The following is a 23,391-nucleotide window of genomic DNA, read 5'->3' as shown; positions in this document are numbered from 1 at the left end:
TGCTGATAACCTCTATTAAAAGATGGTCTGTGTAAATGTTGCAGCTGGTTACACTCCTACTATATTGAGTCTAAAGGACATATCCCTGAAAGATACTTTGTTATACTGTAATATAAAAATAATGAAATCCTTTAAAAAAATGAAATTACTTTAAATGCCTAACTTACATTAAGAAAATTAAGTATAAGGATGCCAATCCATCTTTAAAACACTTGTCCAGCTATTTCAAACATATGACTAAGATCCCTGAAATCCTTAAATGTGTTAAATCCTTCGTTGTATATTAACTTACTTTTCACAGAATTTAGCTTGGATTTGTTCTGAACATTTCCATATTCTTTGTTCATGTAACCTTATATTCATATATTGTTAATCGAACGTGTCAGTGATATAAAGACAAATGACCATGGAAGCAACTAAAATGTTTTCTCTTCAGTACAATTTTTCTACAGCACACCTTCTAGCTAGAGCATCCTCAGCTTAACTTGCATACAACTTAGTGTCATTTGCCACCTAGAGATATGGCAGCAGAAATATTTTCATGTATTAGGAATAGCTGCTAAAGCCATTTGGGTGAGGCAAATATTTTCCAATAATTGAACAATGTAATTAGCAAATGAAGGTAGAAGATTTATCTACTGGAGCAGGGAGACTCAGTCTTCTTAATTACTGGTGTCTGAAGAGTGCCCTGGTTATAAATATTCTGAGACAGGTTTTTATCCCCTAAAATAGAAAATGTTAAATTACTTAATTTGTTTATACAATTTAGACGAGTTATTGGAAGACTTCCAAGGGTCTTTAAAGAAAGGATAAGAGCAATTGTTTGGTTTTTTTAAAATGGTCATGCGGCACAATGGGGATGTTTCAAAAGATGGTTTCCTCATTCAGGGTTCTGTATTATACTCAGAACAGCTGTTGAATACTTAGCAAAAGGATGTTATATGAATATGCCATATTTTTAACAGCAGTCTTGCAGCTAATGTTCATGAAAGTAAACTTTTGAAAATACACTAATGGCCTGCAATAAACTAATACAGTTTCGATTGATGCAGAAAAATCCTTAAGCATTCCTTAACTTTACACATATGATTAAGTGCTGTACAGATTAAAAATTCTTTACTGAATTGGGACCTTAGTTTTTATCCCGATTTTAAAATTGTTGATCATTTAGAGTGTACATTTATACTGGCCTAATTGGAAGTAAACAGAACCTATTGACCTACAGTATTGTCACCAAGTTATTATTTTTGTCAAAGCCGTGGTTACAGTATTTTGTTTTTTAAATCATATGGATTTCAGGTGTTTCCAGATAAGTCTATCAAGAAAGGTTTTTGTATTAGAGAAAATCTTCTAAGAACGTGAGCCCATTTTACATTGCAATAACAATATTGACAGCAAAACAATACCAGACTTTAGATTGCACAGAGATGCAGATACAGACTCTTCTTCTATGTTGCCCTCTAGTGTTTGAGCTAACAATAAAGAATAACTGAGAAGCCATCATCACAGCTAGATGCATTTTCTCTCATTGAACTAATCCTTTGCACTTATCACCACTGCACAATTTCTATGCCATTTCATTCAGTAGGTAAGATCACAGGGGAAGCAAGTCTAAGGGAAAACTGTGCAGGAGATTTGGCAGTTTTTTAAAGAGATTATTACGGACACAAGAGCAAACTATCCAAATGCACAGGAAACTATGGTGAGAGGCCACCCTGGCTTACCCAAGAGATCTTCAATGACCTGAAACTCAAAAAAAGAGTCATACAAAAAATGGAAATTGTCAGTTACAAAGGATGAATATAAAAAGAAAACAACACAAGCAGGTAGGGACAAAATTAGAGAGGCTAAGGCACAAGATGAGATTAAACTAGCTAGGAATATAAAGGGTAAGAGAGCATTTTACAAATACGTGAGAAGCAAGAGGAAGACAAGGACAGGGAGACCCCATTGTTTCATGTTCTCTATGTATATAAATCTCCCCACTGTATTTTCCACTGAATGCATCCGGTGAAGTGAGCTGTAGCTCACGAAAGCTTATGTTCAAATAAATTTGTTAGTCTCTAAGGTGCCACAAATACTCCTTTTCTTTTTGCGAATATAGACTAACACGGCTGCTACTCTGAAACCTTTACTCAATGAAGAGGGAAAGATAACAGAAAATGCACCAATGGCCGAAGTGTTAAATGCCAAACACCCCCCCCCCCCACCACCACCACCCTGGTCTTCATCAGAAAAGTAGCAGTGATTGTACGACTAACCTGGTGAACATCAGTGTAAACAGAGTATGATCTGAGATGTATTAGCAGGACTATTGTAAGCAAGACACATGAAGTAATTCTTCCACTCTACTCAAAACTGATAGGCCTCAACTGGATTATTGTGCCCAGTTCTGGGCACTACACTTCAGAAAAGATGCGGACAAATTGGAGAAAGTCTAAAGGAGAGCAACAAAAATGATTAAAGGTCTAGAAAACACCACCGAAGAGGAAAAATGGAAAAAATTGGGTTTGTTTAGTCTGGAGAAGAGAAGACTGAGGGGGGACACGACATAGTCTTTAAGTGTATAAAAGGTTATTATAAAGGGTGTGTGTGTGTGTGATTAATTGGGCTCTTCAACCACTGAGGACAGGAAAAGAAGTAATGGGCTCAAATTGCAGCAAGGGAGATTTAATTAGACATTAGGAAAAGCTTCTAACTGTAAGAGTAGTTAAGCACTGGAACAAATTACCCAGGGAAGTTGTGGAATATCCATCATTGGAGGTTTTTAAGAACAGCTTAGACAAACAATGGATAGGGATGGTCTAGTTAGTCCTGCCTCAGTGGATCACCTATTAGGGTCCCTTCCAGGTTTGCATATCTATGGTTATTTTAGCAAGCAATTTCATGCTTCTGTTTGCTGATTTTGTTTTTTCTAAGACAGCTGAGTTTTGGAAATTAAACTGTAAAATACAAGTTACACCTCCTGCCATCTCCTTCATGCAATCTTTGTTATGCCCAGGGCTTAAATGATTAAAATTTAACCAGGGGATTTCTCCTTCCTCTTTATTCTTCTCCTCTGTGTTACACTAATTAATTTATTTTAGCAAGAAGAACAAACTTCCTTCCCATTCCATCTCAATTCTCAACTCTCCTGGCTATCTGAGAAAACCATTCTGATACATTTCAGAGTAACAGCCGTGTTAGTCTGTATTCGCAAAAAGAAAAGGAGGACTTGTGGCACCTTAGAGACTAACAAATTTATTTGAGCGTAAGCTTTTGTGAGCTACAGCTCACTTCATTGGATACATGCAGTGAAACATACAGTGGGGAGATGTTATATACACAGAGAACATGAAACAATGGGTGTTACCATACACACGGTAAGGAGAGTGATCAGGTAAGGTGAGCTATTACCAGCAGGAGAGAAGAAAAAAACAAAAAAACCCCACCTTTTGTAGTGATAATCAAGGTGGGCCATTTCCAGCAGTTAACAAGAATGTGTAAGGAACAGTAGGGGGGGAAAGAAACATGGGGAAATAGTTTACTTTGTGTAATGACACACCCACTCCCAGTCCTTATTCAAGCCTAATGTAATGGTATCCAGTTTTCAGATTAATTCCAATTCAGCAGTCTCTCATTGGAGTCTGTTTTTGAAGTTTTTTTGTTGAAGAATTGTGACTTTTAGGTCTGAAATCGATTGACCAACTTTGTAATAATTTAAAATATAGCATATCACTTTCAAACCAGGAGTCTTCATTTTTCACTAGTATATACGTTGTGCCTATATATATTTGCAAGGAGAATATAGTGTCATTGCCAGATAGTTTCAGACAACGGGGTCAGTCTAAAAAGTGGATAGGGCTAGTTTGGAGGGGCAGTCAGCACGTCTTTCTGGGAATCTCAGCTGACAACTTCTATGGAGCCCTTGGTGCAAAATAAAGCTGCTTCCTCTGGTGGAACCTCAAATAATTGGGCTGTGAGGAAGCTTCAGTTGTGCTTATTGCTCCACCCCAGAGGTAAGTGCTTCTGTCAGCAAGAGATACCCTTGACGACATGGGGATAAAAATTACAATCTCCCCTTGCCCCCGCGGCCCTTGGCTCTTTATTTTTCAAGTGTTGTTAAAAATGAGCAGTAGCTGTTTGGAGAAGTTTGTGATTACACACAAGTAAGGAAGTTAATTTACTGAATGACCACTATCTTTTACACTCTACCAATAGGTAATTAGAATTACTTTCTTAGCATAATGTCAACTAAAACCAAAACAAGTAGAAGTGAAGGAGGCTACTTATTTCAGTCAGGTTATTTATTTTGGGACAGAGGAAGAAATGCTATTATTAAAAAGAAAGTCTTGCTAAATTCCTCCAACACATGGGGACATATTCTCTGCCAGTCCAAGCTTTTGTCGTGAGCACACTGTGGGTTGTAATGAAGTGAGCTATGGTTCCTTATTTCAGAACCCACCTCTAAGGGGTTGCTCTAATTTGCACCAGCAGGCTATGGTTCTCAAGGGGCCATGAGCCAGCTGGGCAGGGGCTATGGAAAGGGAGCTGGATACTCTGGCAGCTGGATACTCTGTGCCTCTTGGGGATTCCCTGTGCTAAGAGAATAATCATCTGGCTGGGAATTTAGGGGTAATTTATTCTCCCTTTTGCTTTAGTGGAACAGGACAGAGAATCATCTACCCGTTCAACTAGAGATCACACTTCACTATCCTTGTTTCTCCTCACTGCCTCTTGCGTATATTTTTTCATGTTATCATATATTGAGTAGCAAAATTTGGAGCAGATGCACAAATGTGCTTTGAGATTAATCTATTCTGAATAGAGATGGGTCAGCATCTTCCTCACAATCACCTTTTCCCTTGCTCATTTCATGAACATCGTTGACTTGGTGGCAACACAGTTGGTTGTAGGGTGACCAGATAGAAAGTGTGAAAAATGGGAGAAGGGTGGGGGGTAATTGGCACCTATATAATAAAAAGCCCCAAATATCAGGACTGTCCCTATAAAATTGGGACATCTGGTCACTCCAGTTGGTTGTAGTGTGTCAGATTCAGAGTTTCAAAGCTGGCATTATATATTTTTTAACTAATAGACTATTCTTTTTTCACATTAATCATAAGTCCTTATAATAACTTCAAATCCAATAATTTTGTCAGTTGCATCTTTAAAATCTATTCCTCCTTTTAAAATTTACTATGTGTAAATTCAGGAAGGAAAAATAAGAATCCGAGATGCTTCATGCTAAAAGCATAAAAATTCCCTTCAAAGATTTTAGGACTGAAGGCCCAAATCCTGAGGTTCTTAACTGATATCCTTTAATAATAACAACTGGAGTTTTGCTTGACTAGAGAGTGCATGGTTCAGACCTAAAACTTTATACTGCAGCTTAATATGCAAGAAATAGGCCCATTGTCCAGAGTAAATTAATTCAGCATTTCTGCCTTCTACATTCTTTTAAGATTCTTAGATGGGTCATTATTATTTTATAAATTCTGTCTAATAAAATGGTTTTAAATGAAAATGGTAACTATATAAAATGAAATTTTTACTAGTTTCGTGTCTGTTTTGAGAATGTAATATTTATAAATCCAACAGCTTTTTAGTAGGGTTGTCAAGCGATTAAAAAATTAATTGCGTGATTCATCATACTGTTAAACAATAGAATACCATTTATATAAATATTTTTGGATGTTTTCTACATTTTCAAATATATTGATTTCAATTACAACACAGAATACAAAGTGTACAGTGCTCACTTTATATTTATTTATTATCCATATTTTCATTGTAAAAATAAAAAATATTATTTTTCAGTTCACTTAATACAAGTACTGTAGTGCAATCTCTTTATGCTGAGAGTTGAACTTACAAATGTAGAGTTATATACAAAAAAACCTGCATTCGAAAATAAAACAATGTAAAACTTTAGAGCCTACAAGTCCTACCATTATCCCTAAGATCCTCTTTAGCCTTATTAAAGACTGAGGCAAAGTATTTTTTTAGCTATTGGGCCATGCCTAGATTATTCTTAACCTCCACTCCATCCTCAGTGTTTAGCGGTCCCACTTCTTCTTTCTTTGTTTCCTTCTTATTTATATGGCTATAGAACCTTTTACAGCTTTAAGATGGATTTCATTATCAGGTGACATGGTCACATGTCACAGTAAGACCCCTAGTCTCCATTCCCCTTGGGCTGGCCCACAGGTACATAGGAATGCTTTCAAGTAAGGAAGGCCATTGACAACTGATTGTTTCTGGAGCACCCTTAATGGCTTCCACTTAATATGTTTACATCAGTGATACAAGTTTATATCTTATTCTCTTAACTCTAGATATAGAAATAATACATGCGAACAAATAGGATGAACACACTTAGTAGATTACAAGCTTTCTAATGACACCATACAAGGGGTATTTAGCTTAAAGCATATTCCAGTTATGTCATATTCATAAGCATATTTCCATAAAGCATATGGAGTGCAATGTGACAGGTGAAACCCATTGAATCGATTGCTTTCAAAAGCTGACTGTAAACACTGTGTGCAACATGTGTTCTGATTTCTGAACTGACTGTTCAGGACTCAGAACATGAAATTTCGTTGGTTTAATGACTTAAGGAACAGTCAGTTGCCTTACTATGTGCACTTTGTGTAAACCTTATCTACTTGCTAAATAGGTTGACAGAAAGAAGGTGACGATCTTGACATTTTGACTTTCAAGTCTAATTCAGGGATTGTAATGCCAGGTACTGATTCCATTGAAAAATAAAGATCCTATGATTGGCAAGTTTATGTTGTTGACTGAACTAATAGCTAATCAGTTACCTGTACGCCCCATGTCTTCTTTACTTACTCAGGAGTCCCCATAACTTTGGGAACTGAAATTTATTTTAACTCGCCCATTTAAAAAAAAAATTGCATCTCTAGAGGTAAACCTAATGAAAAATAGAATAGAAAAATGAAAACTATGTGGAGGCCAGAGAAAAGAGGATCTGTGTGTGTGTGTGTATTTTCCTGATGTCTGGCACATCTGTCTCTCTAATTACAACTCAGAGATTAGACAATAAAAGAGAAAAGATGCTCTTACTCTCTCTTGCTCATGTGATTGTGAAAATATGGTTTAAGGGTCCTTACGTCTAAAATAGTTAGGGTTCTATCATCTGATCCTTTGTTGCCTCTACCCGAGGCTATATCTGAGCTGGAACACTGGCGGGTATAGGACTCAAATTCTAAATCAGACAGATAAATTTCAATCCACAAGGGTGCAATATGTCACATAAAAATATCACCTACTGTTTAAGGTCCAGAGCTTGAAGTGCACCCTGTTAGGAGGTAGAATGTGAAACAAGAATCTGCAGAATAGTCATTCTCTGGGTTTTTTTAATATTACATTTGCTATCATGAGCACAATAAAGGAATCTCACACAAGTAGTAAAAACAAATCCCCCCCCCTTCAAATAAGTAGCATAATACCAAGGAGTTGCTGAGACCACTATGGGGAGGGTAATTATTAAATTCTTAACACTAACAATGAGGGAAGGGGCTATAAGTGAATTTAGCATTTAAAGCCTAGATTTTCAAAAATAGGAGTCTAGAGTCAGATTGCTAAATAAGTGCTCTGATTTTCCAGTGTTTAGCATTCACTAATTCCTATTGAAGTCAGTGGGAGCTGTTCTGTTAGTGGCTCAGCACTTTTGACATTGGGCCATTTATTTAGTAGTATAATTTCAGACTCCTATTTTTGAACATCAGAGCCTTGATTCTTTAATTCACTAAAACACACTTCTGCAATGCCCCTCCCAATGGCATTACCCTATTCCTTGTCATTCACAATGAGGGTCCTTCTGAAGAATAAACTCTTTCAAGGACATGAGTCCAACAAAATCATTGATGGATTTATAATTGGTGCAAGAAGAAATTAATTATTTGAGACATTTTGTTTTGTGCCTGTTTCTGAAAATGCTACTTCCTTCTGGAGCACAGCAATCTCTGCTGAAAAGTCTGACTGAATGTTCTGACAAGCATCTTTTCATGGTAGCTTCTCCCTTATTGTTCTAAGAGTAATCCTCCCCGACACAGCCATGTCAGTGATCTATTTTAATTAACTGAATTGCAGCTGCACTTGGAAGAGTACTCTAGAAAGGCACATACAACATAGGAGAGGCTATGAAATCAATGCTGTATTAGTTTGTGCTTTCTTTTTAGGACCTTCAACAGTAACATTTTCCTTTAGTGTTTCCCCACCAGCAGCGATATGCATAGTTTAAAATCCCAAGTGTTTACCTTCAGCCCTGTTTAATTGGTCTGCAGCTAAGACAGACTATAGCTCTGAGCTTATTTCTCCTAATAAAATACCTAGCTTGAGCTAATGTAATGTAGACATTCTGTCAAATAAACTCAGTATTCAGGCTTCAGTGTTGAAACTTTTAGAGCAGTGGTTCTCAAATGTTTTTTTGGTGGACCACTTGAAAATTGCTGAGGGTCTCGGCAGACCACTTAATGATCTTTCCAAATGTAAAAAGAAAAGGAGTACTTGTGGCACCTTAGAGACTAACAAATTTATTTGAGCATAAGCTTTCGTGAGCTACAGCTCACTTCATCGGATGCATGCAGTGGAAAAGCTGCTGGAAGTGGCGTGGGCCGAGGGACGTACTGGCTGCCACTTCCAGTAGCTCCTGTTGGCCTGGAGCAGTGAACCGCGGCCAGTGGGAGCTACGATCAGCCGAAACTGTGGATGTGGCAGGTAAACAAACCAGCTTGGCCCGCCAGGGGCTTTCCCCTCACAAGTGGCGGAACAAGTTTGATAACCACTGAGCTATATTAAAAAAAAACCCTTAATTGACATTTTTTGTTCTACAAATAAAAGCACACAACTCATATTTTAATATCAGTAGTCTTACCTTTCTAATGCCATGGATGTGCCCTCTCTCCCGCGCCACGGCAGCTCCCGAGCTGGGGCTGGAAAAGAAGGAGGTCTCTCCCTCTTTCCCCCACTGCAGCAGCAACCAAGCTGGGACAGGGAGGGAAGGGGGTCTCTCCCCCATCACAGCAGCCACAGAGCTGGGGCTGGGAAGGAGGGCAGTCTCTCACCGGCAGCTGCAGCCCTGGAGCTGGGGAAAGTCACCTCTTTCTCTGGCTGCCACATCCCTGCACATCCCAAATTCCCCCCACCCCCTCTTCTGACCTCACTGCCCCCTCCCACCTGCACCCTATTCCCCCAAGGCCACCACCTCACCTGACATGTGGATCTTCTCCATGGTTTAGGCACCTAATTAGCGGAGCCACACCTGTGCAGTTCCACTTATTCAGTGGGTGGCCCTTCATTCTCTTGTGTGCTGCTGCCCAGGCATGCACTTTAGAATGAACTATCTGTGGACCACTTGAATGGAGCTCATGGACCACTGGTGGTCCACAGACCACAGTTTGAGAATCTCTGTTTTAGAGCAATATAACATCTCCAGGATTTCTTTTTAAACTTCTTTCCTTTACTTCTTGTAAGCTCAGGCTATGAGTGCCTGGCTTGAGTTTATAATGCCTTGTTGCTACTGAGCGTACTCTTACAGGTTCCACAACATTTTTACAGAACAGACTTGTCTCATACCATTGTTGTATGCAGTGCAGCTGTAGCCATGTTGGTCCCAGCCATGTTGGTATTAGAGAGAAACGATGGTAAGATCATATCTTCTATTGGACCAACTTCTGTTGGTGAGAGAGAGACAAGCTTTTGAGTCACACAAAGCTCTTCTTCAGCGTTGGGAATGAACTTGCAGCATCACAGCAAAATACAAGGTGGAACATTGTTTAGCATAAATCATAAGCGTGTATTGTAAGGAACCATTCAAGGAAGAGTAGCCTGGTCCAGTAAAACATATTACCTCACCCACCTTGTTTCTATGATTGTTTAATGTTAGTCAAGTGGCAATTTAAATACTGGTTGAATCACGGCTCCACGCCCCTCCCCCATGGCAGAAATTTGAAAGTTTCTAATAATGAGGTACTTTTATATGCAGATTGTAGGGAATCTATTATATTGTAGTTGACTGGAGTATTTCAGTTCACATTGGCAGAAGTTGGATTGAGTTTTGACAAAAGGAGAAATGCTTGAAAACCTGTGTGTTAGTGGGTTCCCTCATGCTCCGAATTACCTGGATCTTCACAGGATTGCCTGTAAAATATCCATTTAAAATGTGATCCCCAGACACAATATTCTGAGAACCTTGTGTTGAATGCCCTCCACTAAAGTCATTGAGAACTGAGGATGCTCACCTTGCTGGAGTGGGCCTGTTTCTTACCTAAAATTATACATAGCCTGATTCATTTTATACTTGGAGCATGAACACCCAGTTGGGATTTTTAAATAACCTTTAGAATTTCTTCATTAAGCTACTGCATATTAATTATATTTTATGGAAGTAGAAATCATGCCATGATTCATACTGTGCAGTACATGGTTTTACTGATATTAATACCACAGAGCACACACACACACAAGGTATCTAATGTTGCCTTTATTTTCTTCATAATTTTATACATTAAAATTAATTTTTCATTTAGCGGTATTATCAGGCAAATAAACATGTTGCTACTTATTTATTTATTTATATTTTAATATACAAAATATTAATGCATATTTTCCTCCAAGTTATTCTATATCTATTATGTGCAAGTAACCTGCCACATAGAGAACCAGAAATTTTGAAGCTTATCTATAATTGATATTCAACAGAAGTTTGACTTGTTGACCTTTTATATTTTCCATCCGTTACAAGGATTCCAGCTTGCTATAGGATGGTGTGGAAGCATAGAACCCAATTCTCCACCCCTTACTCTCACACATGTATGATTCATGAAGCCAATGGAACTTGGGAGGTAATGGTTGTGGAATTGGGCCCATATTCTGTACATCCTATTATATGGGTTTTCATAATGATGCAGAATGTTTGTAATGTATCTGACAAACAAAGGACCAACTTCTGACTTCAGATGAGTATGTGCAACTCTTATTGATGTTAAGAAAAAAATACATTCCTGCAATACTGAGGGATTGAATTCAATATCACAATTTATAGAATAAGTTTTAAACTACAAATCTTCACCAAGGGTATTTTCGTCTGGACCCAGGGGAAGAATTTTCCACAGGGACTACATACACTGAGTAACCGAGACAAAATGTTTTGTTTTTTTCTCTTCCATCTTAAAATGTTAATCTAAATGACTTCTGGCTCTTGAAGGTGGACAGAACTTGCAAAGACTTCACATTCTGGATCCACAGTTTTGTGATTGCAAACAATTATGAGTTCAATATTGTAACCGTAATCAATATGAGCAAAAATTATATAATTAGGCATCTACCTGAAAATAGCATAGTTAGCCATCTGGGGGCTGATTCTCCATTGGCTTGCCTATGTGAAGTAATTTATTTATTTAGCATATGCAATCCAGCCAAGCCAAGCCACTGCATTCTTATCAACAATGTTGAAGGCATGAAGACCTCCAGGAAGCTGAGTCATTTTGCAATCCTCAGCAATGTGTGTCATGGTTTGAGGCTGCCCACTTTGACAAAGTGGACTGTCTCTAAAACGCCACCGAAATTCTACTGAAGTACAAATTCCATGTCTGGTACAAAAGCAGTTAAGGAGGCTCAATTGCCTTTGTGATGAATCAAACCTGGGTTGATGTTGAGTGGGGTCTGAGACAAGATAATTATAGTAGTAATTTATACTTTTGTAAAATGGATTTAAATGGTTTCTAAATAAAAATTTGCCATACGTTTATGCAAATGGTAACACTTTACCCCATTTTGAACTCACTCTGAACAGATGTAAATAACTACAATGTGGAAGGTAGAGGAGAATCAAGACTTTGAATTCTACCATTTGTGCCCACAATGACTGAAGGGACAAAACTGTTGGTGTAAAATTAGAGGCTGGGCCCTTTGAAAACTTGGCCTTTTTAGACAAACTCTAATTCCAATATATAGGTGAAAAACAAAGATTATTTCACCACTGCAAATCCATATTACCATATTGGATTGCCAGCTTTCGGTATACAATATATATATATATATATTGTACAAGATATATATACAAGATACAATATATATATATATATATATTGTACAAGATACCTATTACTATTGGTGTGATAGAAATCTTAACATTTACTAAACGGTGGTTTTTAACTGTATCATGATATATGAAATATTCACTACACTTAATCTGGGAAATTCTGCAAATGGAATAGTAAATTTAAACTAGCAAATGCCCTAACATTTATTAGCAACTTCGCACTGTAGTCTGAAAAACTTGATGCTGCCACTATCAATTTTTAGCTTCCAGGAACAAAATAGTTTATTACAGCCAAAGCCTTTCATGTCCTGTGAACATGATATGAGGATGTATAATAAGAATGATTTTGAACTCAGCTGATGGCTTGTCCGGTGGAGGATTAAAATTTTTGACTTAAATCCAAAACTTCCGTTGCTTCAGAGGGGTGAGTGTGTGTCTCAGAGGGAGTACAGAATGCTGGCGAGAGGTAACAACTTCATTGCATAATATAAAGAAACTCATACATTATTAGTGGCTATTTTCAATATATATACATTAAAGTAATTGCACTTTTAAATCTTTGACCTTTAGTGGTGTTTAAAATTGTCATATGCACTCATTCTTATTTCAGATGAGAGATAGTGTTGTACCAGCAATGTTAAAAAGAGAAGCTCCTGGAGGATTTTGCCTATGTTGGGGGGATCCTTGAGTAGTGGTAAGTGGCCATTTTGGCCACTTGTGTAGGGGGCTTGGCCAGGCAGAAGGACATGTGATCAGGTTTGCTTGCATCCTAGCTGCTAAAACAGCCCCTTGTGGTCATGAGCACATGATGGCTGCTCTAACCTGCATTGGGGAATCAGATGGGTGCGGAGCATCTTCTGGACTGGGGAGTGCAAAAGGAAACATGGCATCCACCCAGTTGTGCTGAGCACTCCTTTGCTGCAGCTGAGGTTCTGGCCCGAAGTTTATGAAAATGCGGAATATATATGGCTTTGTATAGGATAGCTAAGGAAACACCATGAAAGGCAAATTGTATTTGTATGGAGTTTGAAATTCAATGCACCTTTCTTGCTTCTATATGAAATACTTAAATCTTGCTGGATTATATTTCACTACATAATGTACCCCAAAGTATGCTGGCTACATTGCCGTTTTCTGCACCATGGTAGATTTTCTGTGTTAATGCTAATCCTGGCATTGGCTCAGGCTACCGAATAAATTGGCTTGCTGTAATTATTTGGATTATTTAAATTTAGCAAAGCGCCAATCATTTTATTTTGGTGACAAGATGTGTACATTTTCTTTCAGAAATCAAGGTAAAAACTTTCATAGGCAACAGAAATGGCTTCTTTGCTGTATATTTGGCAATTTGGAGACTGTTTAGGTACAACTTTGTATTCATTTGAAATCATGACCTTTCTGTATTTATCTATATGAAACTACAGACTCCAATTTTGTAATCTGAACACCATTTTGATAAGACTGTTCTGTGCCTGCAGCTTGGCTCTTAGTCTCCATTTTGAGCTAAACTCACAGAAAGTGGGAAGAGAAATTCTTGCACTTGGCAACAGGTAAACCATGGAGGGTTATTACTCTTAGTTGGTCTTCTATTCAAATGAAAGTATCTTTGGATAAAGAGCTAGCTACTACCCAGGACAAACCAGTTTTTCAAGTGTGGACTCCAGGGAGTTGGTGGTCAAGCAATAGATCACCTGATATGATGGACTTTAATCATCTTACGTGGGGGTTGAGTTTGACCAGAGGCCACATGACAAAGGAGACTAGAAGCTATAAAAGGACCAGGTCTGCTTCGCATAGTTCTCTCTGATTGACCAGACCAGGAAGAGAAATATGTGCTGGTGGAGTGAAGGTCAATGGAGGAGACTCTGACCGAATCCCAAAGAACATGCAAGAGTGATGAGGAAACTGAGGCAGGAATTGCATACAGCCATTTCTTATTTTGCATAGATCTGTATTTCTCTTGTGCTGTCTAAAGTAAAGAGTGATTGATAGATTTTGGAAATCCTTTTGCAAAATCTGCATCTGTTTACCTCAGTTATGTGTCCATGAAGTGGTAAAATATACACTGGAATGGAGCTCTGGGAAAAGATATGGTTAAGCTACTGGAGGGTCTAGGGGGCTCAAAAGCAGAGCTTAAAAGAACATGGACCCAGTGTCCAAACATAGCAGCCTGGTCTGTGTCCGGCAAGAGGAACTAGAGCAGGGCTGTGGCAATATCAGTATTCCAAGCTTCTAGGGTCTGCAGCTCTGCCTTTTAGGGCTTTTCAGGGTTTCCAGGCTCCCTGTCTTGTAGCTGCAAGGTTGGCAATCCTGGAGGTCCTGAGAAGAGCTGGTTCAAGCCAACTCTGTGGCAGAGAAATACTGGGGGCTCTTAGGGATTCCAGTCTCATGGCCACAGAGCTGGCAGCCTGGAGGTCCTAGGATGTGCTTCCAGAGTGAAGTGAGCTGTAGCTCACGAAAGCTTATGCGCAAATAAATTGGTTAGTCTCTAAGGTGCCACAAGTCCTCCTTTTCTTCCAGAGTCTGTGGTTCAGGGGTAGCCCTGCCATCCCCTGCCATGTGGAGTGGCTCGGGGACCTCAGAGCTTCTAGATTCCCAGGCCATTCTTACCAGTTTCACTGCTGCTGTTGCTATTAACAAGAATGTCAGTTTCACTCAGCAGCTGCTGGTCTTGGAGCAAATTTCATTTGTCAGTGTTTCTGAAACAATTTATTTTTCAAGATTTCCAGTTGCCAAAAATTTTGAAAAATGTGGTTGTGTTCCAGTTTGGCCTGAAATCATATTTTAAAAACCTGCAATTTCTCACAAAGTGGAAATTCTACATCTTGGCCAGTTCTAGAAGAAATATTCTCCATTAATTTAAGTTACTCATCATATATAGGTGTACATAAGACTACACATGTGAGTCTGAGAGAGCAAGAGCTATACATTTTTGACAGCAGCCATTCTGTTTTTTGAAATACTTGTATTATGTTTGTCATTGTAGAATCTGAACACCTTACAAATATATAAAGAGGTCAACATGTAGGTCTCTGTATCTCCCTGCTTCTTAATTGTGCAGGGCCTTTTTTCCCCTTTGGTTGTTTAGGTATAGTTTTCTCTTAGAATATGAATCCTCAACCATGTGATAAAATTTCTGTTTTAAAAATGTTTGTAAAGTATGATTAAAAGTACGTTTGCATGGGCAAACAATTACCTTTTTAAACTGTGTGCTTTATGTGGATGGGCCAGTCTAGCAATTTTTGTGATCCCAGAAGTGGATGCCTATTACATGTAACCCATCAATCCTTGTGCTGTTTGAGCAGGCTGTTTTAAATTTCACAATATAATTTACAAGCTGTAATGATAGCAATGAATCTATCTATATCCACTTTCTGCACTTCCATTGCTATACAGTATAAGCCCCTTAATATAGAATAATGAGGGAAGAGCAGATTTGTTAGTCTTACCCGTTGTTGGTCTGGAGTGCCTCGACTGAATAAGGAGCAGAGCTAACAGAGGAAAGATGATCAAATTGACTGCAGGGGGAGGCTGAACTGATTAGGGAATGTCTACCCTGGGCATGATGCCATTATAGGGTGTGGCTAGGCTGTATCCAGCTGTTCAGGGATCCTTGACTGGTAAAGATGGCCTGAGTGGGTTTAAAGAAGGAAGGATATAATCTGAGAATCTGTTTCCTGGGAGGGAACCCAGAGTGGGGAATGGAAAGGAAGGAAAGTGTTCTCCTAAATCAGTCAATCTATCAGTAGTTTCTGTATGGAGTTAGCTCTTTGGAAACGGCATTTGACTGGATTGTCCCAGCAATTTGCATCAATATTTTAATGTCATCTACTGTATTGTATAAGGAGTTGTCTTAAAGCAACTGGGGCACTGTTCCTCTCTGCTGATGAACCAGTCACATCTTAATCAAATAAAATAGTCATTTTTTGTTGTGCGTGTTAGATGAATAATATTTTGTACTTGTAAGGCTTGTTTTATTCAGGGATCTCAAAACACTTGACCCAGATGAATTAAGCTCACAGCACTTATGTGAGGTAGGCAAGTGTTGTTTAACCCAATTTAGAGATGTATAAGACGATCACATATGCATTCAGTGCCTTTCCTCTATTCAACTAGACACCAAAATATCAAGTGTGATTTTGGCCCTGGTCTCTGACTGGGGTAGCCACTTGGCCATGTAGATGCTAGGGGGAAGAGTACATAGTTCAGTGGATTAGGGTTTTTATTTGACAAGGGAAATATTAAAAAGTGAGATATCATTTAAGTCTCTGGATTCCACCAACGAAGGGTCATGTGATAATATCTTCAAATATGAGGGCATCCTTTTTGTTTTGAGCTAACTTGTAATAATCCTATATTTTATAGGCCTGGAAAGATTTAAAGTAATTTGTAGCACAGTGAGGCAGTTTTTCAGTATGATACTTGGAGACTTAACTGGAGCCTCATCCCCATGTATGTTATTGGAGTCACATGGCCAAAGCCCCAGACATTGTGTTGACTATTTGTTCCAATCTGATATACTATAATTTTGCTTTTGTGGATTTAAAGCCATTAACATACCATACCTGGCTGGGACAGGGGAAAGAGAATTTCTCCTTCATCGTCTAGAAATAACATTATATAAAAAGCTGGCCCAGCTCTTCAGTTGTGGTAAATACAAAACAAAAAAAACCCCAATCGAGATTTCACTTTATACTCATGTTTCACAAGATTTTAATCATTGTAACAATTGCATTGAGTTTTAAGGCTATCATTTCAAACTATTTAGCTTTCTTTCTTTAATCTAATAGCACTAATTTTCTGTGTTCAAAACATTGTACTTTCAGGAAGAACTGATAAGCCACAGGGAAATGGAAATGTGGCATAGATCCCTCTAGAAAATCCACAGAGTTGTTTAAAGATTAATAGCATGTCCTGTAATACACTGATTTATCTCCCACTAGAATTAATTTCTTTGTATAATTTAAAGGTCTTTGTTTTGCTCCTATCTAATAATAGTAGAGATTTTATTTCTGTTATTTTCCATATTCAGAATGCCACCCAAATATTAATTTTTTTAAAAAACACCCATTATCTAACATTAGTTAGAAAACCCAACCTATGCCTTGTTTTAGAAATTATAAATAACTTAGGTCTAGCAGTAGGGCAAGGGACCAGAACATGAAGGGACCAATTTCAGGATCAGGCTTGTTAAAGGCTAGTGGAAACTAGACAGTTACAGTGCTCTCAAATTGGAGGGTTACGTGTCTTATTGCTCTTGACTGTTGACCCATTTTGGCCAACCCCAAATCTCTCTAAATCTCCTGCTGCTCCTGCTGTCTTGTTTCCTAAATCGTTCTTATTCCTTAACTCCCACACTTTACTGATTGTCTTCTTTCCTCATCTCATCTTGGACTCTTCACCTTCTACTCCTACCTTCCTTTTCTGCATCCCATACATTTTTGGACCCCAGCACTTCCCTTTCCACTGCTGTCTGACTTAGCGGATGTCTGTCCCAGTAAATTCTTCAGCAAACAAGGTTGCTACAGTTTGGAGTTATGTTACTCACCACTTCCTAGTAAAAGGGTGGAACTGCTTGAGTCTGATATACAAATATAAAAGATACTGTTTATAGGTATTTATTTTGTATTTTTCATAGTTACCTACCAAAGACTCTTAAGCAAAGTAAGGAGTCATAGGATAAGAACGAAAGTCCTCTTGTGAATCAATAACTGGTTGAAAGATAGGAAACTAAGGGCAGGAATAAATGGTCACTTTTTACAATGGACAGAGGTGAATAGTGGGGTCCCCCAAGGATCTATACTGGAAACAGTGCTGTTCAACTTATTCAGAAATGATCTGGAAAAGGGTGTGAACAGTGAGATTGCAAAATTTGCAGACAATACAAAATTACTCAAGATAGTTAAGTTGAAAGCAAAGAGTTACAAAGGGATCTCACAAAACTGGGTGACTGGGCAACAAAATGGCAGATGAAATTCAATACAGATAAGTGCAAAGTAATGCCAAAAGTTGGGACTGGACAACAAGAGACAGATGACTTGATAATTTGCTCAGTTTTGTTCATTACCTCTGAAGCATCTGGCATTGGCCATTGTCAGAAGACAGGATACTGGACTAGATGGACGATTGATCTCACCCAGTATGGCCATTCTATGTTCTTAGTATAGTGGACTAATCAGAAACTGGGACTTGGTAAATTGTGGGTTATAATCTCAACCCTTACTCACTTGAATTTTTATTCATGTTAACTACTACGGTTGTAAATTCTCATGTAAGTAGGACATAAATATTAGTTAGGCAAGTTTAACTCTACATGACAAGTAACAAATGTTTGTCTCCTGGAGCAAATGTTTTTGACATGTCTACCGTAGCATACCCAACCATATTATTAAACTTCTGCCCATTTTTTAACATGTTAAATGTAGACCTACCTCATGTTCTTGTCAGCCTGTGTGTGTCATTTGTACAGTGGAGGGTAATGCTTACTATCATACATCATAGGTTGTTCTGAGGACTTACCAGTCAATTCCTGTATAATTCTTTAAGTGTTGAGAGTTGTTTTATCACTGATGTAGGATCTTTTCAGACATGGATCTCAAAGTGCTGTAAAACTACCATTAATTGAGCCACCCCCTCCATCCCTGTGAAGTAGTTAAGTGTTGTTACACAGGACCTGTATTTCAGTTGATTCATTTGTAAGTTATGAGGTTTGACTAAGGCTACATGAGGGGCAGTATGGTCAGGTCACGGGATGGAAAGTCAGGAGATCTGACTTTTATTCCTGATACAGCCTTGACTCACCATGTGGTCTTGGGAAACTTACTTTACCTCTCTGTGCTTTGGTTTTCTCATCCATAAAGTCTTTTGGGGGGGATGATATATACTTTCCCTGGTAAAATATTTTGAGCTCCTTGCATAAAAGTGCTATATTAGTACATAACAGCAGTATTTATTTCTTAGTGAACCATTAACAGAGCCAAGAATAAAACTCAGGAGTGCTGCCTCCTAGTCTCATGCTATAACCTCTAAACCACACTCCCTAATATGCAGTATGACTACGAACCACCACTAACTGTTATTTTCATTAAATGACTCAGGTTTCTGACAGTGTCTGGTATTGTCAAGTGTAGTTGTAATATAATGCATTTCAAACCTCACATTCACACACATGGGAAGATCTTGACACACGTATGTCAAATGCCATTATATACTGTACTTGCCTCAAAGTAAACTGACAGTGTTAGATTTTACTATTCCATTCTATTAATATATAACTGAGGTATTTATTACAGAGAGCTAAGATTATATTCTGAGTGGAATTGATTGAGCATGTTCATCGTCTAGAGGCAAAATAATTTTAACAATAGCAACTCCCCCTGTAATTTAACTGTCACCATTTCGACTCTTGCATTTGATTTTATGAAGAAGGCATTAAACAGATTGCGTTTGGTTAGTGGAAGTGTAGTAGAGATCAAAGACAACAATAGTATTTAGTAAGGAGGGAGTGGGACAGGCAGGGAATGGAGTAGAAAACAATGGGCTACATTTCTGCTCTCATGTATTCTAGTAGATACGGTATTTTAGATTTAAGCTTGTAGAGTGGGATTTTCAGAAATGCTTCACTTTGGCTTAACTCTGCTTTACCAGTGTGGAGTGCTTTTGAAAATCCTGCCCATCACATCTACCTAGCATGAATGGGTTCTCCTACAATTTCCAAATATCAGTGCTCAAAGAGGCTGAGAGAATGTTTCTTCTCTTCCCCAACTCGCCTCTGCTGTGACTGTGGAATGCTTTGACCAGTACTGCACAGTATGGTCCATCTCTATTGTCTTCTTATTGATTGACTCACATGGTCTACACCCAGCCTAACCACCAAATAAGTGAGGCAGTCATGCTGTTAAGAGTGATTTGGGGCATATTCAGTTATTTCCTCTTCATCCTCTTTCCCACAAGAAGACTTACTAATGCAAGAGGGTTGTCTTTTCTAGCTCACCAAATGTAAAAACATTCATCCCTTTTTTGATTACATGCACCCTTCCCCACCTTGCATTCTAAGTTCCTTCCCTTTCAGTATAATTTGTATTCAGTGTAATTAATGTGTGAACAGACTTTAAACTGATCACTTGCCTACATTATAATACTTGGCAATTGTGTTGTGCTTTTATTCTTCAAAGTGCTTTGCAAGCATTTACTAATTAACAAACATCTCTGGCCAGAGAGGGAATCAGGGTCAGGAGAAGAAGCCAGGACATTCTGGGTACATCTATACTGCAATAAACACCCGCAATACAGATTCTCAGAGCCAGGTTCTGCTGACTCTGGCTCACAGGGCTCAGGCTGCCAGGCTAAAAATTGTAGTGAAATTTCAGGCTCTGGCTGAAGCTCAGGCTCTGAGACTCTGCCCTGTTGTGGAGTCTCAGAGGCCAGACTCCAGCCTGAGCCCAAACGTCTACACTGCAATTTTATAGCTCTCAAGCCCTGTGAGACTGAGTCAGATGATCTGGGCCAGGTGCAGCCATGCCATGGGCTTTTTATTGCAATGTAGACATATGTTTTGTCTCCTAGTCGTGTGCTCAGACTTCTAGATCATGCAGTAACACCATAAGATCAGAAATTGTATTTGAAAGTATTGCTAAAAGATGTTTGCTCTGTCCCCTTCTTGCCTTTACATTATATCTGTAATATATAAAATTTGAGATTTATATTAGAAACTGAGTTTAAGTAAAATTGTATCTGATGCTGAACTTGGTTACACTGATATAAATCAGAAATAATTCACTAAAGTCTACAGAGTTATGTCAGTGAAACAGGATCTGTATTTGGCCCTACGTCAGCAGTGTTGCAACTTGTAATTTAACTGATAAATATTTTATTTTTTTGTTTCATGGGCTCACTACAACATTTCTGAATGCATTATAAAAATTACAGGGCTCTTGGATGATGACAATCCAATTTTGTTCTCTTTAAATGATTTATTATCAGATATGGAAACTGCAAATGAGGTCCAGTTCTGTCTGATTTAAATCAAAGTATGCAGCCTTATCTCTCTCTTCATATGAAGAGTATTTAGTGTGAATGTCTTCACAAAGTTGTACTGTAAACCATGAACTTGATACAGATGGAAACACTTGATTATGTAAACACTGTAAAATGTGTTATTCAGTATCAATTCATCCATTTCTCCTTTTATTCGGTGTCACCTTTCTCTTTTCTTGCTCTTCAGAATCATGTGAATTGAATACATTCTTTTAACACATCATGAAACACCCTTTCCTTCATAGTTAGGAAAACCTGATTTGTTAACTGTATCCAAAAGTATTACATGGTTTACCGTAAGGGGGAGTATTTTGATGCTTAAACAATACAAAATACATACAAATGCACACATACAAAATCGGAAATGACTGCCTAGGAAGGAGTACTTTGGAAAGGGACCGGGGGGGGGGGGGGTGTCATAGTGGATCACAAGCTAAATATCAGTCAACAGTGTAACACTGTTGCAAAAAAAGCAAACATCCTTCTGGGACGTATTAGCAGGAGTATTATATGCAAGACACGAGAAGTAATTCTTCCGCTCTACTCCGCACTAATTAGGTCTCACCTGGAGCATAGTGTCCAGTTCTGGGTGCCACATTTCAGGAAAGCTGTGGACAAATTGGAGAAAGACCAGAGAAGAGCAACAAAAATTTTTCAAGGTCTAGAAAACGTGACCTGTGAGGGAAGATTGAAAAAATTGGGTTTGTTTAGTCTGGAGAAGGGAAGACTGAAAGGGGACATAACAGTTTTCAAGTACATAAAAGATTGTGACAGGGAGGAGGGAGAAAAACTGTTCTTCTTAACCTCTGAGGATAGGACAAGAAGCAATGCGCTTAAATTGCAGAAAGGGCAGTTTAGGTTGGACATTAGGAAAAACTTCCTAACTGTCAGGGTGGTTAAGCACTGGAATAAATTGCCGAGGGAGGTTTGGAATTTCCATCATTGGGGATTTTTAAGAGCAGGTTGGACAAACACCTGTCAGGGATGGTCTGGAGACAATACTTAGTCCTGCCTTGAGTGCAGGGGACTGGACTAGATGACCTCTCAAGGTCCCTTCCAGTTCTATGTTTCTATGATTCTAATAATTCAATCTCTTCCCCCTCCCAAATCTCATATAAGCAAATGACCTCTTCTATTTATATCTGATGATGGGAGTCAGAGTTCATGGATCCCAGTTGGGAAATGGGAGCAGAAACTAGGGGACATGCTGTCTCCACAGTATGTCCCCTCTTCAGCCCAATCCTGTGGAGTGCCTCGATGTGGGTTCCATTAATTGAGGGAGGACAGGCAGGGCTGGCAAAACTTTGCCAGGTTAATCTCTACCCATGGGGAAAAGTGATATATATTGCTGGGACTAGAGTATAGATCCCCTATTCAGCTCTGAAAATCTGAACCCAAGTCTGCAGAAACTTGTGTGGCTTACTATTCTGTATTGTGAAATTACTCCATGGGGCTACAGAGGAGTAACTGGCAGTGGAGCAACCCCATGGGAGCACATCTCCTACAAGTGTTGTGCTGTCATGGGGGAACAGCCAATGGGAATGCAGACAAGGGGGCTCTGCACTGATTTTTCTTGCCTTCATTTGATCCCCTCAGATTTGTAGGTGTAGGCAATGAAACTCCTGGCCTCTGCTGAGGGCTGTAATTGGGGGTGAAGGACAAACTCTGTTCCCTCAAAGGAAAAATTCCAAGGACATTCTATTAGATGAATTTGAAGGAATTTCCATCCATTTTTACTGTGTGGTGATAAGTGGCACAGAGAGAATGGCTCCTTGGGGTTAAACCCATTTTTTTCAAGGTACTCCTGGTAGAGCAGAAACATTATTCTCCTTACTTTGTCCAGGGTACAGATTTTGCTGCTCTGGTGAGCTGTATAGATGTGGAACTCCCCCTTCTTCCATTTCCATTATATCCAGGCCAGTGTAATGGAACATGCCCTAAAGAAACAAAGTTCAGTTCTTTCTCGGTTTGTTTGTTTATTTTATTTTATGCCAGGGAAGAGGAGCCAGGTGGAATGCTAGGAGGGGATAAGTAAATAAGAGTAAGGGAGTGTGAGCAGAGGGGAAGGTTGGAAAGGAGCAGGAGAAGTTGGCAGTGGAGAGACAGAGGGACAAGGGAGGCAGCAATTCAGAGCAAAGAGTAGTCAGAAAATAATATCTAGAGTTCAGTTGTTAAAGCAGTCTGTTGGCATTCCTGGTATCGAAGTGCTGTTGATAATCTGCTGGGGTCAGGAGTCTCTGGTTGGGCTTCCCCTTGTCCTGCTGCTCCTGGGGGGGCTGGTTCCTGCTTTGCTTCCCCTAGCT

The sequence above is a fragment of the Natator depressus genome, chromosome 7, assembly GCF_965152275.1.
Source record: "Natator depressus isolate rNatDep1 chromosome 7, rNatDep2.hap1, whole genome shotgun sequence".
Classification (NCBI taxonomy): domain Eukaryota; kingdom Metazoa; phylum Chordata; order Testudines; family Cheloniidae; genus Natator; species Natator depressus.
The sequence above is the reverse complement of the archived record's forward strand: the minus strand, read 5'-3'. Positions refer to the sequence as shown.